A 13013-nucleotide genomic window follows, 5' to 3' on the forward strand; every position below is an offset into this window, starting at 1 on the left:
TTGTACTATCAGGAAGTTGGTATTTTGCAGGGTTTTTCTCTGGCCACCATCAGTCCCTTTCCTGTCCTGTCCTTTCCTATTTTAGTCAGCGGGGGCCTCACCTTTTGCTAATCCTGTCATCTACCTGTGTATTGTGTTTTTCCTATATCACCGCAGTCTTTGAATGTGGGGGGCTTGCTATTCTTGTCTATTTTCTGAGGCAGAGAGTTATTCATCTTTCCTACCTTTAGGATAGTTAGTTCTCTGGCTGGGTTCGCGGTGCACAGGATGTTAGTTCACCCCTCGGCTACTTCTAGTTGTGTTGGTTAGTAAGGGGATGGCGGCCAGATTAGTTGCCAATGCTCTTGTCACCTTTTTGCCAATGATTTGTGGTGGTCTTCCATGGTTCCGGATCATAACACAACACACAGTTTTTACCTCAGAATAGTCTGAGACTCAGAACAACATGGTCGCTGTGGAGAGTGCTTCAGAGCTTCCACAGTTAGGACCAGGCAGACTGGAAGGAGCAGAGGATGACAGTGGAGAAGCTGGTTGACCGGTAACTCCTATGGGATAAAGGAGAAACATGGTTGCTGAGGGGAGAGCTTCATTGCTCCCTTGGAACTGGCGCAGTGCAGGGTGCAGAGCCCTAGGGTGGAATATACTCTATGTTGGACCACCAGAATCTTACAGACAGGGGGATTCCACATCTTTCTGGCCATCACAAGATCCCAGAGCACAGTGGCACATAGGGTCTGGAATCGTGATTACAGTCAGGCCCCACAGCGGATCTGTGACATCTGATCTGCACACAGGACAGGAACTTTAACACTAAACAGGGGTCCCCAATTACTTCAGGTCATGGGGATCCACACTAAAAAGCACAAGAAGGATGGGCCCATAGACTACTGCCCCGCTTCTGCCCTTTGACTTACCCGGGATCGGCTGGAGTTCATTGCAGTGAAGACCGGTGCCTCCAGGCAGCCTACGAACTGTGAGTAAAAGACCAGGAACCGCAACTTCTGTGTCACTCCTTCATTGCCGTTGCCGTCACCCCGCGTTTTGGCGCCAATGACCACTGCTACCTCCATCATCCTCCCTGGGGCCTAGCTTCACCTGCGGGAAGTTGAACTATCCTAGCTGTGACACCACCTGCCCCAGAGGACAGCGACCTCAGAGGCGGCTAATCACTGGCCGCATACCGCAGGTAGCGTCACGACTCACGAGAAAACTACTCCCACCATCCTTCATCCTCATCATCTCTACCGTCATCCCATCCATCCGTTTTTGTGGACACCTCGGCATCACGAAATCGGGCAGGGTAACTCGTGACATCCCCTGACGTTCAACCGGCCCGGTGACGAGTATTTCCCAGGCCCCATTGTATACTCCATATTCACATATGGAGAAACCTGTTAGTCTTTCGGAAAGGGACGGGGAGAAGCATCCAAGCACCTGTGCCTTGGTCTCGTCATCTGAGACACACAGTCCCTGTCTGTCTTTTAACGCTATGTTTTCTCTAAAATGCCGAAATGTAAAACATAGCCTGAGTCTGATTCATGCTGCCCGTTATGGTTCTAAAATAAAAATGCACTGAAGATGCTCTGTCAATCAGTGGCAATAATGGCTTCTGCACTCTCACTTCTTCCATTTGTATATGGTTCACACGAACCTGGGACAAACAGAAGTAGCGATCACTGATTGGTTGCAGGGTCTACGTGGTGAAAATGCCACGGAAAACGTGGTGCGACAACGCTGGAACCATGTTAGTGTATGGTGGGGGGGGGTTTTTGGCGTCAGTTGATATATCCACCATCTACACCCTATAAATCATGATATGGGTCAACAAACCATTTTAGTTTATTGAACTGCACTTCATACTCTACAGTTCAAAAGTTTGGGGTCCTCCAGACAATTTTGTCTTTTCCATGAGAAATCCTACTTTTATTTATCAGATGAGTTGCATAATGAATAGAGAATATCGTCCAGACTTTGACGAGGTTAGAAATAATGATATTTACGTGAAATAATAATTTTCTCTTCACACTTTGCTTTCGGCACAGAATGCTTCTTTGCACAATTACAGCTTTGCAGACCTTTGGCATTCTAGCTGGTAATTTGCGGAGGTAATCTGGAGATATTTCCCCCCTTCCCACAAGTTGGATTGTCTTGATGGGCACTGTTTGTACCATACGGTCAAGCTGCTCCCACAACAGCTCTATAGGGTTGAGGTCTGGTGACTGGGCGGCCACCCCATTACAGATAGATACCAGCTGCCGGTTTCTTCCCTAAATAATTCATGCATAATTTGGAGGTTGCTTTGGGTCATTGTCCTGTTGTAGGATGAAATTGGCTCCAATCAAGCGCTGTCCACAGGGTATGGCATGGCGTTGCAAAATGGAGTGATAGCCTTTCTTATTCAAAATCCCTTTTACCTTGTACAAATCTCCCACTTTACCAGCACCAAAGCAACCCCAGACCATCACATTACCTCCACTATGCTTGACAGAGGGCGTCAGGCACTCTTCCAGCATCTTTTTAGTAGTTCTGCGTCTCACAAATGTTCTTCTGTGTGATTCTAACATGTCAAACTTTGATTCGTCTGTCCATAACACTTTTTCCAATCTTCCTCTGTCCAATGTCTGTGTTCTTTTGCCCATATTAATCTTTTCCTTTTATTAGCCAGTCTCAGATATGGCTTTTTCTTTGCCACTCCGCCCTGAAGGCCGGCATCCCGGAGTCGCCTCTTTACTGTAGACGTTGACACTGGCGTTTTGTGGATACTATTTAATGAAGCTGCCAGTTGAGGACCTGTGAGGCATGGATTTCTCACACAAGAGACTGTAATGTACTTGTCTTGTTGCTCAGTTGTGCAGCGCGGCCTCTCGCTTCTCTCTCTACTCTGGTTACAGCCTGTTTGTGCTCTCCTCTGAAGGGAGTAGTACACACCATTGTAGGAAATCTTCAGTTTCTTGGCAATTTCTCACATGAAATATCATTCATTTCTAAGAACAAGAATAGACTGTCGAGTTTCACATGAAAGTTCTCTTTTTTTGGCCATTTTGAGAGTTTAATGGAACCAACAAATGTAATTCTCCAGATTCTTAACGAGCTCAAAGGAAGGTCAGTTTTATAGCTTCTCTAATCAGCAAAACTGTTTTCAGCTGTGCTAACATACTTGCTCAAGGGTTTTCAAGGGATTTCTAAACATCCATTAGCCTTCTAACACAGTTAGCAAACACAATGTACCATTAGACACTGGAGTGGTGGTTGTTGGAAATGGGCCTCTATACACCTATGTAGATATTGCATTCAAAAGCAGATATTTGCAGCTAGAATAGTCATTTACCACATTAACAATGTATAGAGTGAGGGGATTTCTGTTTCATTTAATGTTAGCTTCATTGACAAAAAAATACTTTTCTTTCAAAAATAAGGAAATATCTAAGTGACCCTAAACATTTGAACTGTAGTGTATATTCCAGAATTTATTTAGGCTTTCATGAAACTACTAGACATTAGCCTGACAGAGAATTACTTCTTATTCTGTAAAATGTGCTGAGCTGGTTGTGATATGTCATCCTTATCTGTATTGGATTTAAAACTGAAAACCAAATTCATTTTTGTTCATTTTTGGTTATTATCTATTGAGACACAAAATTTTTCATGGCATCATGCACAGAATCATCCCAGTTTCACAGCGCTAAACTGATTTTACATGATATATAAATTATATATAATTAACAAACACAATTAGGGCCTATGTTCAACCCCATGGCGGTCCCCTATTTATGGATAAAAATCCTATTTCAGAACAGGAAGCAATACTCAGTCCTGGGTCAGGGCAATGTCTAATAGTTTCGTTAAAAATTAAAGGTATTCTGGAGTTTACTAAGTGCAATATAATACACTAAGAATGATTTGCAGACTCCTGGCATATATTAAAATACATATAAAAAACCTGCAGACCATGACAACCAGGTATGATTACCGTTATAAATCCTCTATTTATTATTTTTGAGCTGTATCAATCAAAATCTTATACATCTGCTGCTTTTTTATATGAAATGTATATTTTAGTGTGCATTTTGCTTCTTTTTTATGTTTGTTTTTGTAGTGTAAGATATTGTTTTTTTGCTTTATATTTTATTGTTGGTAGTGCCCTCCTTATCTGTGTATGCACTGTCATTATCTGTTTTTTTCCAGCACACCCATACAGTCTCAGATTTCATGACCCTACTAATCCTGGAGTTTTCTTTCCTTGTCTCATTGAGGAATTCCCTGAGATAATGAATAATCCGTATCAGGAATCTACTTCATAGTCCAATTCCATTATTATGAAAGAAACTGGATAGTTGCCATAGACTTATAATGGCCTCAATAAATGATGATAAAGCCTGAGATTCTCCCAATTATCATGGTAAAATATTGGCAGCAGATGGAAAAGACTTAAAAGAAATCTGTCTGCAGGTTTGTGCTATGTAATCTGAAAGCAGCAGGATGTAGGAGCAGAGACAATGATTCCAGCTATGTTTCAGTTTACTGGGTGCAGCAGTTGTGATACATATCACAGTTTTTGCTGCTGCAGATCCAGCAGAGCTCAGAATGTTGAGCCCTGTATAACCCCGCCAATGACACTGATTGGCTGCTTTCTGTGTACACTGTATATTGACAAAAAGCTGCTAATCAGTGGTGGGGAATGTTTGGACCAGAAGGCACGAGACACTTAGTCCTATAGTGCTGATAAAAGACTGATTTTATTAAAACAGCAAAACACAGCCCACTAAGTTATACATCGCTGGAATAAAGATCTTAACCCATACATTTTTGTACTTTCCGATTACATAGCAAGAACCTGCTGATAGATTATTTTTAACGGGTTGCCCTATGTGCACAATCACTTTTTGATTTCTCAGGATCTCTCTTTGCATGTTAATGGCTCCATTTTGGGGTGAAATTTTTTTGGTGCGGTGGCGGAATATTTTCACAATTACTTTTGGGTTTTGTTTTTATAGACTCGTATAAATGACATGTTACACTGTACAATGGTTCAGAATAATTACATTAATAACATTGGAAAAGGCACACTGGCAGGAACCGGGAGACACTGGACTCTGGATACACTGGATCCTGGATACACCAGTCTCTGGATACGCCGGACTCAGGCAGGATGCCGGACTCAGGCAGGACGCCGGACGCAGGCAGGACGCCGGACTCAGGCAGGACGCCGGACGCAGGCAGGACGCCGGACTCAGGCAGGACGCCGGACGCAGGCAGGACGCCGGACTCAGGCAGGACGCCGGACTCAGGCAGGACGCTGGACTCAGGCAACACACACACTAGTGCCAAGACACAGGGGAGGCTTCAAGCTGGTACCTGGACACAGGACCAGAATTCAGGAATGGAACAGGTCAGGTGTAGGAACAGGAGCACAGGCTGGACAGGTTCAGAAACTCAGCAGGCACAGAACTGATTACAGGCAGGACTGGTGCTGGATACAGGAAGACCGGAGCATTAGGCTGGATCAACACACCAGGACTAGGCAAGAAACCTAATGAGTTTCTCAGGTCCCGCTCAACAGGGAAAAAAAAAACTTAAATACCTGGTGCCTCCCAGCAATGAGCTGGGGACATCTTTTCAAGGTGCCCTGGATATTTAAGGCATTCTTGGTCAACACCATTAGTTTACTCAGTTGTGTTCTGTCTAGTCAGTTGTCAGGTCACCCAGCCCATCCTGTCCTGCTTGTCCTGTCCCGCCTGTACCTGACTCCCAGCCCGTCCTGCCTGTTGGCGCCTGGCTCCAGTCCTGTTCCTGCCTGTACCTGGTCCCAGACAGTCCTGCCTGTTGGCGCCTGGGTCCAGTCCTGTTCCTGCCTGTACCTGGTCCCAGACAGACTGTTCCTGCTTGCAACTTGCCCCAGCTTATTCTGCCTGTTGGCTTCTGTGTCCAGTCTGTCCTGCCCGTATCTGGTCCCAGTCCGTCTTGCCTGTACCTGGTCCCATCCCATCCTGCCCTGTTAGTGGTAGAATTGTGGCGCCCTGGACAAGCCAGGGGCCACAGAGCACAACACCCACTCACCCCACACTCCCAGCAGGCACACCGAAGTCAGACACAAAACCCTTGTTGCCTTCCTCCAGGGGCTGATTATCACACCAGGGGGTGGGCCAGGCGGTTGGTCCCACCCACGGAGGAGTTCACAGTCCTGGAGGCGGGAAAACAGACAGTCGAGTTTTGACAGTGAAAGTGGAAGGAGGAAAGTGTGGTAGTGGAGCAACTGACTGAGAGCGTCCGGGTGTGTGGCCCGGGCGGAACAGCAAGGTTGGCAGACGGTGGTGACCGTCTGCAGGAGTGGCCTTTCCGAGTTACCGTAAGGATCGTGGACGGGCGGTGGCCCGGCGGTACCGGACCGGTACACAAAGAGAAGCCAGCACCATCTGGCAGGGGCTTTTCGGACCCCGGCAAGGCTAGAAGTCGCCGTGAATTTACCGAATCCGTTAGTTAAGGGGACCTCCTGGGTTTCCAAACAGTCAAGTCCCGACAGAAGGCAACAGTCCAACCAACAGAGGGAGACACCGCCACCGCCAAGGCAACCGTTTCTCAGTGCCAGCTCCTGCGGACAAAGAGGGGCTCCTCCAGCCCATATCCAAGCTGGGGAGCGGGTTACCGGTGGGAACCCATCGGAACCATCAACCGTACTTAGGTGCAGGGAAAGGCAGTCACCATCAACCTGCCGGGAGAAACAACACCGCAGCCGTCTGTGGGACCCGTCCACCCAGCCGAATGTTATACCGAGAACTGTGTCTTCATCATTGGGCTGAGTGAGTACCACCGTGCTGTGCAGCACAGCGCTGCCCCTGCGACCCTGCACCTCGCCAGGCCCCGTAACCCGCCTGCCATCCATCCCTACCCCATCACCGGGCCCCGGGACAACCAACCCCCTACCCACGGAGGGGAGAACTAACAACAAAGCTGCTCCCTGTCACCGCTCCCGGGATCCCCATCCAGAGCAGCGGTGGTGTCACCATTATCACCACAGCCGTGGGTGGCGTCACGGACAATAAATCCCCACAAGCAATCCAAACCCCCTTTTCACTCACGGGCGAGGAGCGCCGCTCGAGTCCCCAGGATCCGGCCCACCGCTCGAGCCACCACCGAGCAGCAGCACCAGCGGCCGGACCCGAGCAGTGGGAGAGCGCAGCGTCCCCTCCTCCGCCCGCGACAACTTGGCGTCACAAACAGGATCTTACTGCTGTGCCATTGAGTAGAGGTGCGCCTTGTTATTGCCGGAGGTGTCCGGCTGAAAATTTGCCGAAGCCGCCATCTTGGGCGCGAAGAGTTCCCGCTCGAGCGTCTCCTCGAGTAGTAGAGGCGCGAAGGCCAAAACCCCGCCCCAATAGAGGAGGAGCCGGAAAGAAACTAAGGGGGACGAAATGGCGTCTGGCCGCATGTAGCTCGCGGCTATACAGATAGGGACGCCGGAGCCGCACGATCCGCTGACCCCTGCAAAGAATGTCCGCTCCACCTAGTTATGCGGAGGCTACCGAGCCGGTGCCCGGGACAGCGGCATGGCTGAGGGCCTGAATGGCAGGGATCTGCCGACACTACCGGAGCCAGATCTGTAGGCTGATGGAGCAGTGGACCGCGGAGGTGGAGGAGGTAGCTGCAGTTGCACGAGTGTATGGAATGGAGGCCATGATGGAGGCGCTGGTGAGTGACCCACGCCCCTGTGTCCCCGAGAGACCGGCCGTTGTGGCTGAGGGACCCGGTCTACCCCTGGCCCCCATGCCGCCTCCTTCCTCCTTGCCCGTGCACCGCGCTGCGCCTGGCCTGTCGGGCGTACACCCCTTCGTAACAGTGGCTGAGAGAGTGGCGAACCTGGAAACTGCGGCAGCTGGTGGCAACCCGCCTGGCGCAGGGACGGACGATAGTGATTCCGGGCCTGACACCGAGCCCGTTTCGGAAGAAGATGAAGGAGTCATCGCTCTGCTTGACATGGAGGCCACTTACATCCCCCGGAGTGGAAATAACGGGTATCGGACGGCCCTTCCTCGCCGCGCCTGCTATGCACTGGAGGGGCTGGTGCCCGTGTTCTTCCACTCAGAGCCGGGTGGGGAGGACGAAGGTGCACCATAAGGGCAGCGGAATGCCGTTGTCACCGTCCCCGTTGGGACCACGTGTGTGTTAAGAAAGTACTGTTTAAAGTTTTGAAAGTTTTCCAAAAATGATAAGGATAATCTACCGATGAAGTCACCTGATTGCCATCTGATTTACTGCTGATTGAAACCGGTTGCTGCCGGCACCGTTGTCCCCGTGGGGACCGTTCAAAAGGTTGCATAAAGAACTCTTTATGAACAGGCCCGAGAACTTGCAGGGCAACCACAAACTAGTAGCATGTAAATAAATATGTTGTTGTGGCTTCTACCGTTACCGCCTCCGGAGAGGCAGATTGGAGGAAGGGCCCGCAGTGGAGCAGGCTGGGGCCCAGCCACCACCGGAACCGGTGGCGATCTTCTGGGGGTTTCAGGGGTTCCCCATGGACGTGGGTCCCCTGAAAATGACAGAACCCACTCGGGCGACTTGTGCTGGACTGAGGTCAAGGGGTTCTGCCTGTTTGCTTAGGGGCAGCATCAGGGCCAGGTTGCTTGGGTGGGAGAGAGCGGAAGCCGTAACTGTAACGTTTTAAGTAAGAGTACCTCCCGATGTGGGAAGAAGTTATTATAATTGTATGTCTGTTACCGTTTTCTATCTTTTTCAGTTGGTGAAAATAAAACCGGTGATGGACGGGCAGCCCGCGGACGGTCTGCATTTAACTAAGGGGGAATGTGGCGCCCTGGACAAGCCAGGGGCCACAGAGCACAACACCCACTCACCCCACACTCCCAGCAGGCACACCGAAGTCAGACACAAAACCCTTGTTGCCTTCCTCCAGGGGCTGATGATCACACCAGGGGGTGGGCCAGGCGGTTGGTCCCGCCCACCGAGGAGTTCACAGTCCTGGAGGTGGGAAAACAGACAGTCGAGTTTTGACAGTGAAAGTGGAAGGAGGAAAGTGTAGTAGTGGAGCAACTGACTGAGAGCGTCCAGGTCTGTGGCCCAGGCGGAACAGCAAGGTTGGCAGATGGTGGTGACCGTCTGCAGGAGTGGCCTATCCGAGTTACCGTAAGGACCGTGGACGGGCGGTGGCCCGGCGGTACCGGACCGGTACACAAAGAGAAGCCAGCACCATCTGGCAGGGGCTTTTCGGACCCCGGCAAGGCTAGGAGTCGCCGTGAATTTGCCGAATCCGTTAGTGAAGGGGACCTCCTGGGTTTCCAAACAGTCAAGTCCCGACAGAAGGCAACAGTCCAACCAACAGAGGGAGACACCACCACCGCCAAGGCAACCGTTTCTCAGGGCCAGCGCCTGCGGGCAAAGAGGGGCTCCTCCAGCCCATATCCAAACTGGGGAGCGGGTTACCGGTGGGAACCCATCGGAACCATCAACCGTACTTAGGTGCAGGGAAAGGCAGTCACCATCAACCTGCCAGGAGAAACAACACCGCAGCCGTCTGTGGGACCCGTCCACCCAGCCGAGTGTTTTACCGAGAACTGTGTCTTCATCATTGGGCTGAGTGAGTACCACCGTGCCGTGCGGCACAGCTCTGCCCTCGCGACCCTGCACCTCACCAGGCCCCGTAACCCGCCTGCCATCCATCCCTACCCCATCACCGGGCCCCGGGACAACCAACCCCCTACCCACGGAGGGGAGAACTAACAACAAAGCTGCTCCCTGTCACCGCTCCCGGGATCCCCGTCCAGAGCAGCGGTGGTGTCACCATTATCACCACAGCCATGGGTGGCGTCACGGACAATAAATCCCCACAATCAATCCAAACCCCCTTTTCACTCACGGGCGAGGAGCGCCGCTCGAGTCCCCGGGATCCGGCCCACCGCTCGAGCCACCACCAAGCAGCAGCACCAGCGGCCGGACCCGAGCAGTGGGAGAGCGCAGCGTCCCCTCCTCCGCCCACGACAGAATACCTGTCCATCCTGGCTGTGCCTTCTACCTTGCTAGTGACTCTGCCTGTCCATCCTGCCCTGCTGGTGCTAGAGATCCTGCCTCCCCGTCCCGCCTGTGTTGTCTGCCTTGAGCCACCCTGATGGTCCCCGTCTGCACTTGAGACTCAGTCTTGTCTGCTCCTATGTCCACTCGTGTTCTGGGGGGGTCAGCTGTCACAGTCCCATATTCTACCCCACGTAAGGGTAGGCCCGGGGTCTCCCTGTATTCTAGTGGGTCCAGGTTTGCTCACTGCAGTACCATCCCCGGTGGTTAGCGTTACACTGACCATTTGGATTGTTGGAAACTGATGACTAAGTTATTCCCTATTCTATAGAGAAAAATTTTCAATTCTGGGCAAACAATATTCCTTTTACCCTCTGAAATACTTTGGTATTACAGTTTATTATGCCTGACAAGCAGTCTTTTAGATTTATGCCTAAATAATACTTCCACAGTGTTCACATACAATGCTAAAAGGGATTTTCTGTTACGCTAGGTTTGGGGAAGTACCAAGTGAACAGTGAAAAGGGAAGGGAAGCCCTGTGTATAGGAGTTGGTGACTTTTGACCAAACCAACCTCTGGCTCCTGGCTCCCCTAACCACCCTAGATAGGTTTCGCACCTGGGTACATGACCTTGGCTGACCCTGAAATATGCTCTAGGTAGGGAGTGGATGGGTTGAGTGCTAAAGGCCACGTCTCACTAAGCAACATCGCTAGCAACATCGCTGCTGAGGCCCGACTTTTGTGACGTAGCAGCGATGTTGCTAGCGATGTTGCTGTGTGTGACATCCAGCAACAACCTGGCCCCTGCTGTGAGGTCGCCGGTTGTTGCTGAATGTCCTGGACCATTTTTTAGTTGTTGCTCTCCCGCTGTGAAGCACAGATCGCTGTGTGTGACAGCGACAGAGCAACAACTAAATGTGCAGTGAGCAGGGAGCCGGCTTCTGCGGACGCTGGTAACCAAGGTAAATATCGGGTAACCAAGAAGCCCTTTGTTTGGTTACCCGATATTTACCTTAGTTACTAGCGTCCACCGCCCTCAGTCTGCCAGTGCCGGCTCCCTGCTCCCTGCACGCGTAGCCAGAGTACACATCGGGTAAATAAGTGAAGCGGTCTGCTTATTAACCCGATGTGTACTCTGGCTAGGAGTGCAGGGAGCCAGCGCTAAGTGGTGTGCGCTGGTAACCAAGGTAAATATCGGGTAACCAAGCGCTTGGTTACCCGATATTTACCTTAGTTACCAAGCGCAGCATCGCTTCCACGCGTCGCTGCTGGCTGGGGGCTGGTCACTGGTTGCTGGTGAGATCTGCCTGTTTGACAGCTCACCAGCAACCCGTGTAGCGACGCTCCAGCGATCCCTGCCAGGTCAGGTTGCTGGTGGGATCGCTCGAGCGTCGCTTAGTGTGACGGTACCTTAAGGGTTACTTTGCTCACTGCGACATCGCAAGCCGATGGTAGCGATGCCGAGCGCGATAGTACCCGCCCCCGTCGCAGTTGCGATATCTGGTGATAGCTGCCGCAGCGAACATTATCGCTATGGCAGCTTCACACGCACTTACCTGCCCTGCGACATTGCTCTGGCCGGCGACCCGCCTCCTTCCTAAGGGGGCGGGTCGTGTGGCATCACAGCAACGTCACACGGTAGGCGGCCAATAGAAGCGGAGGGGCGGAGATGAGCGGGACATAAACATCCCGCCCACCTCCTTCCTTCCTCATTGCAGCCGGGATGCAGGTAAGGATATGTTCCTCGCTCCTGCGGCTTGTTAAAAAATATACTCTTAAATATATTTTTCTTCAAATACGTAAAGCCGCATGAAAGAAACAACTTCCAAAAATGTAAAGAAAATAAATGTATTTTATCTATTTAAAAATGGTTGCCAGAGTTCAGTTACAGAAAGGAAAAATAATATACTTTGATGGCTTACGCAAAGAGTTCATTTAGTCCATAATGATCAATGGGAAGTCTTTACCCATCTTTCTTTGGTTCCTGAACGGCAATGCAGGGGATGTCATCTCTTAGCGTGTCTTCATCTTTGCAGCCTCGAGTCTTCTCACAGCAGGCAATGTGGAGGAGCGAGCAGTAGCCCCCTCCATCGTGTATTATATACCAGCTGCTCAGTCCATATAGGGTGTTTAGTGGAACACAGTTGAATATAGTTCCATATTACGTAACCTTCTGGAAACTTCGGAAAGCTTCGGGAAGGATTTAAATATCCTTCCACGCTCAGCACTCAAGTATATTCAATATGGGCATTTTAATATTTACCCCTTATAAACTTTATTAATAACCTATGCCCTCCAACATAAACAGAACTATGAACGTATATGTCTTACTATGAAATATTTGATAACTAGATGTATTAATTTTAATGTTTTTACACGGCTTCACACACAGTGATGTGTGCTGCCACAGGAACAAGGAACAACATCGTAACATCGGTCCTTGCGAAATTATGGAAATGATCGACACTACACCGATCATACAATTTCGACGCTTTTGCACTCGTTAATAGTAGTAAAAACTATTCACATACTCCAATGTCGACAGCGACACCGAATGTGCATCACTTTCGATTTGATCCAACCAACATCGCACCTGCGATGTCGTGGTGTGCAAAGTACCCCTAAGGGGGAATGAGGGTAATTGAAGACACATAGGCAAGTTGCGGATGGGGGACAGACCACTGCAGGGGGCTGCTCGGAACGCTCGCATCCAGGATTGTGGCTGTGGCTCAGTGGCAGCCGGATCCGGGGCTCTTGCAGCCTTCCGTCCTCACAACTATATAAAAAAGGGTTATTTACAGGGGAGAGTTTATCAGTGACGCCAGCCGTGGGTTGCGGTGATGATTGGTGACACCAACGCGGCCTTGGTATGGGACGCCCGGGGCTGATGGCGCGGGACAGCAGGATAGTTCCCCTCCACGGGTAGGGGAGGTGTTGTCCTGGGGCCCAGGTGTATGGGGGGCTGGTTGCTGCGGAGCGTATTCTGCAGGGT

Source organism: Anomaloglossus baeobatrachus, chromosome 4, assembly GCF_048569485.1.
Source record: "Anomaloglossus baeobatrachus isolate aAnoBae1 chromosome 4, aAnoBae1.hap1, whole genome shotgun sequence".
NCBI lineage: Eukaryota > Metazoa > Chordata > Amphibia > Anura > Aromobatidae > Anomaloglossus > Anomaloglossus baeobatrachus.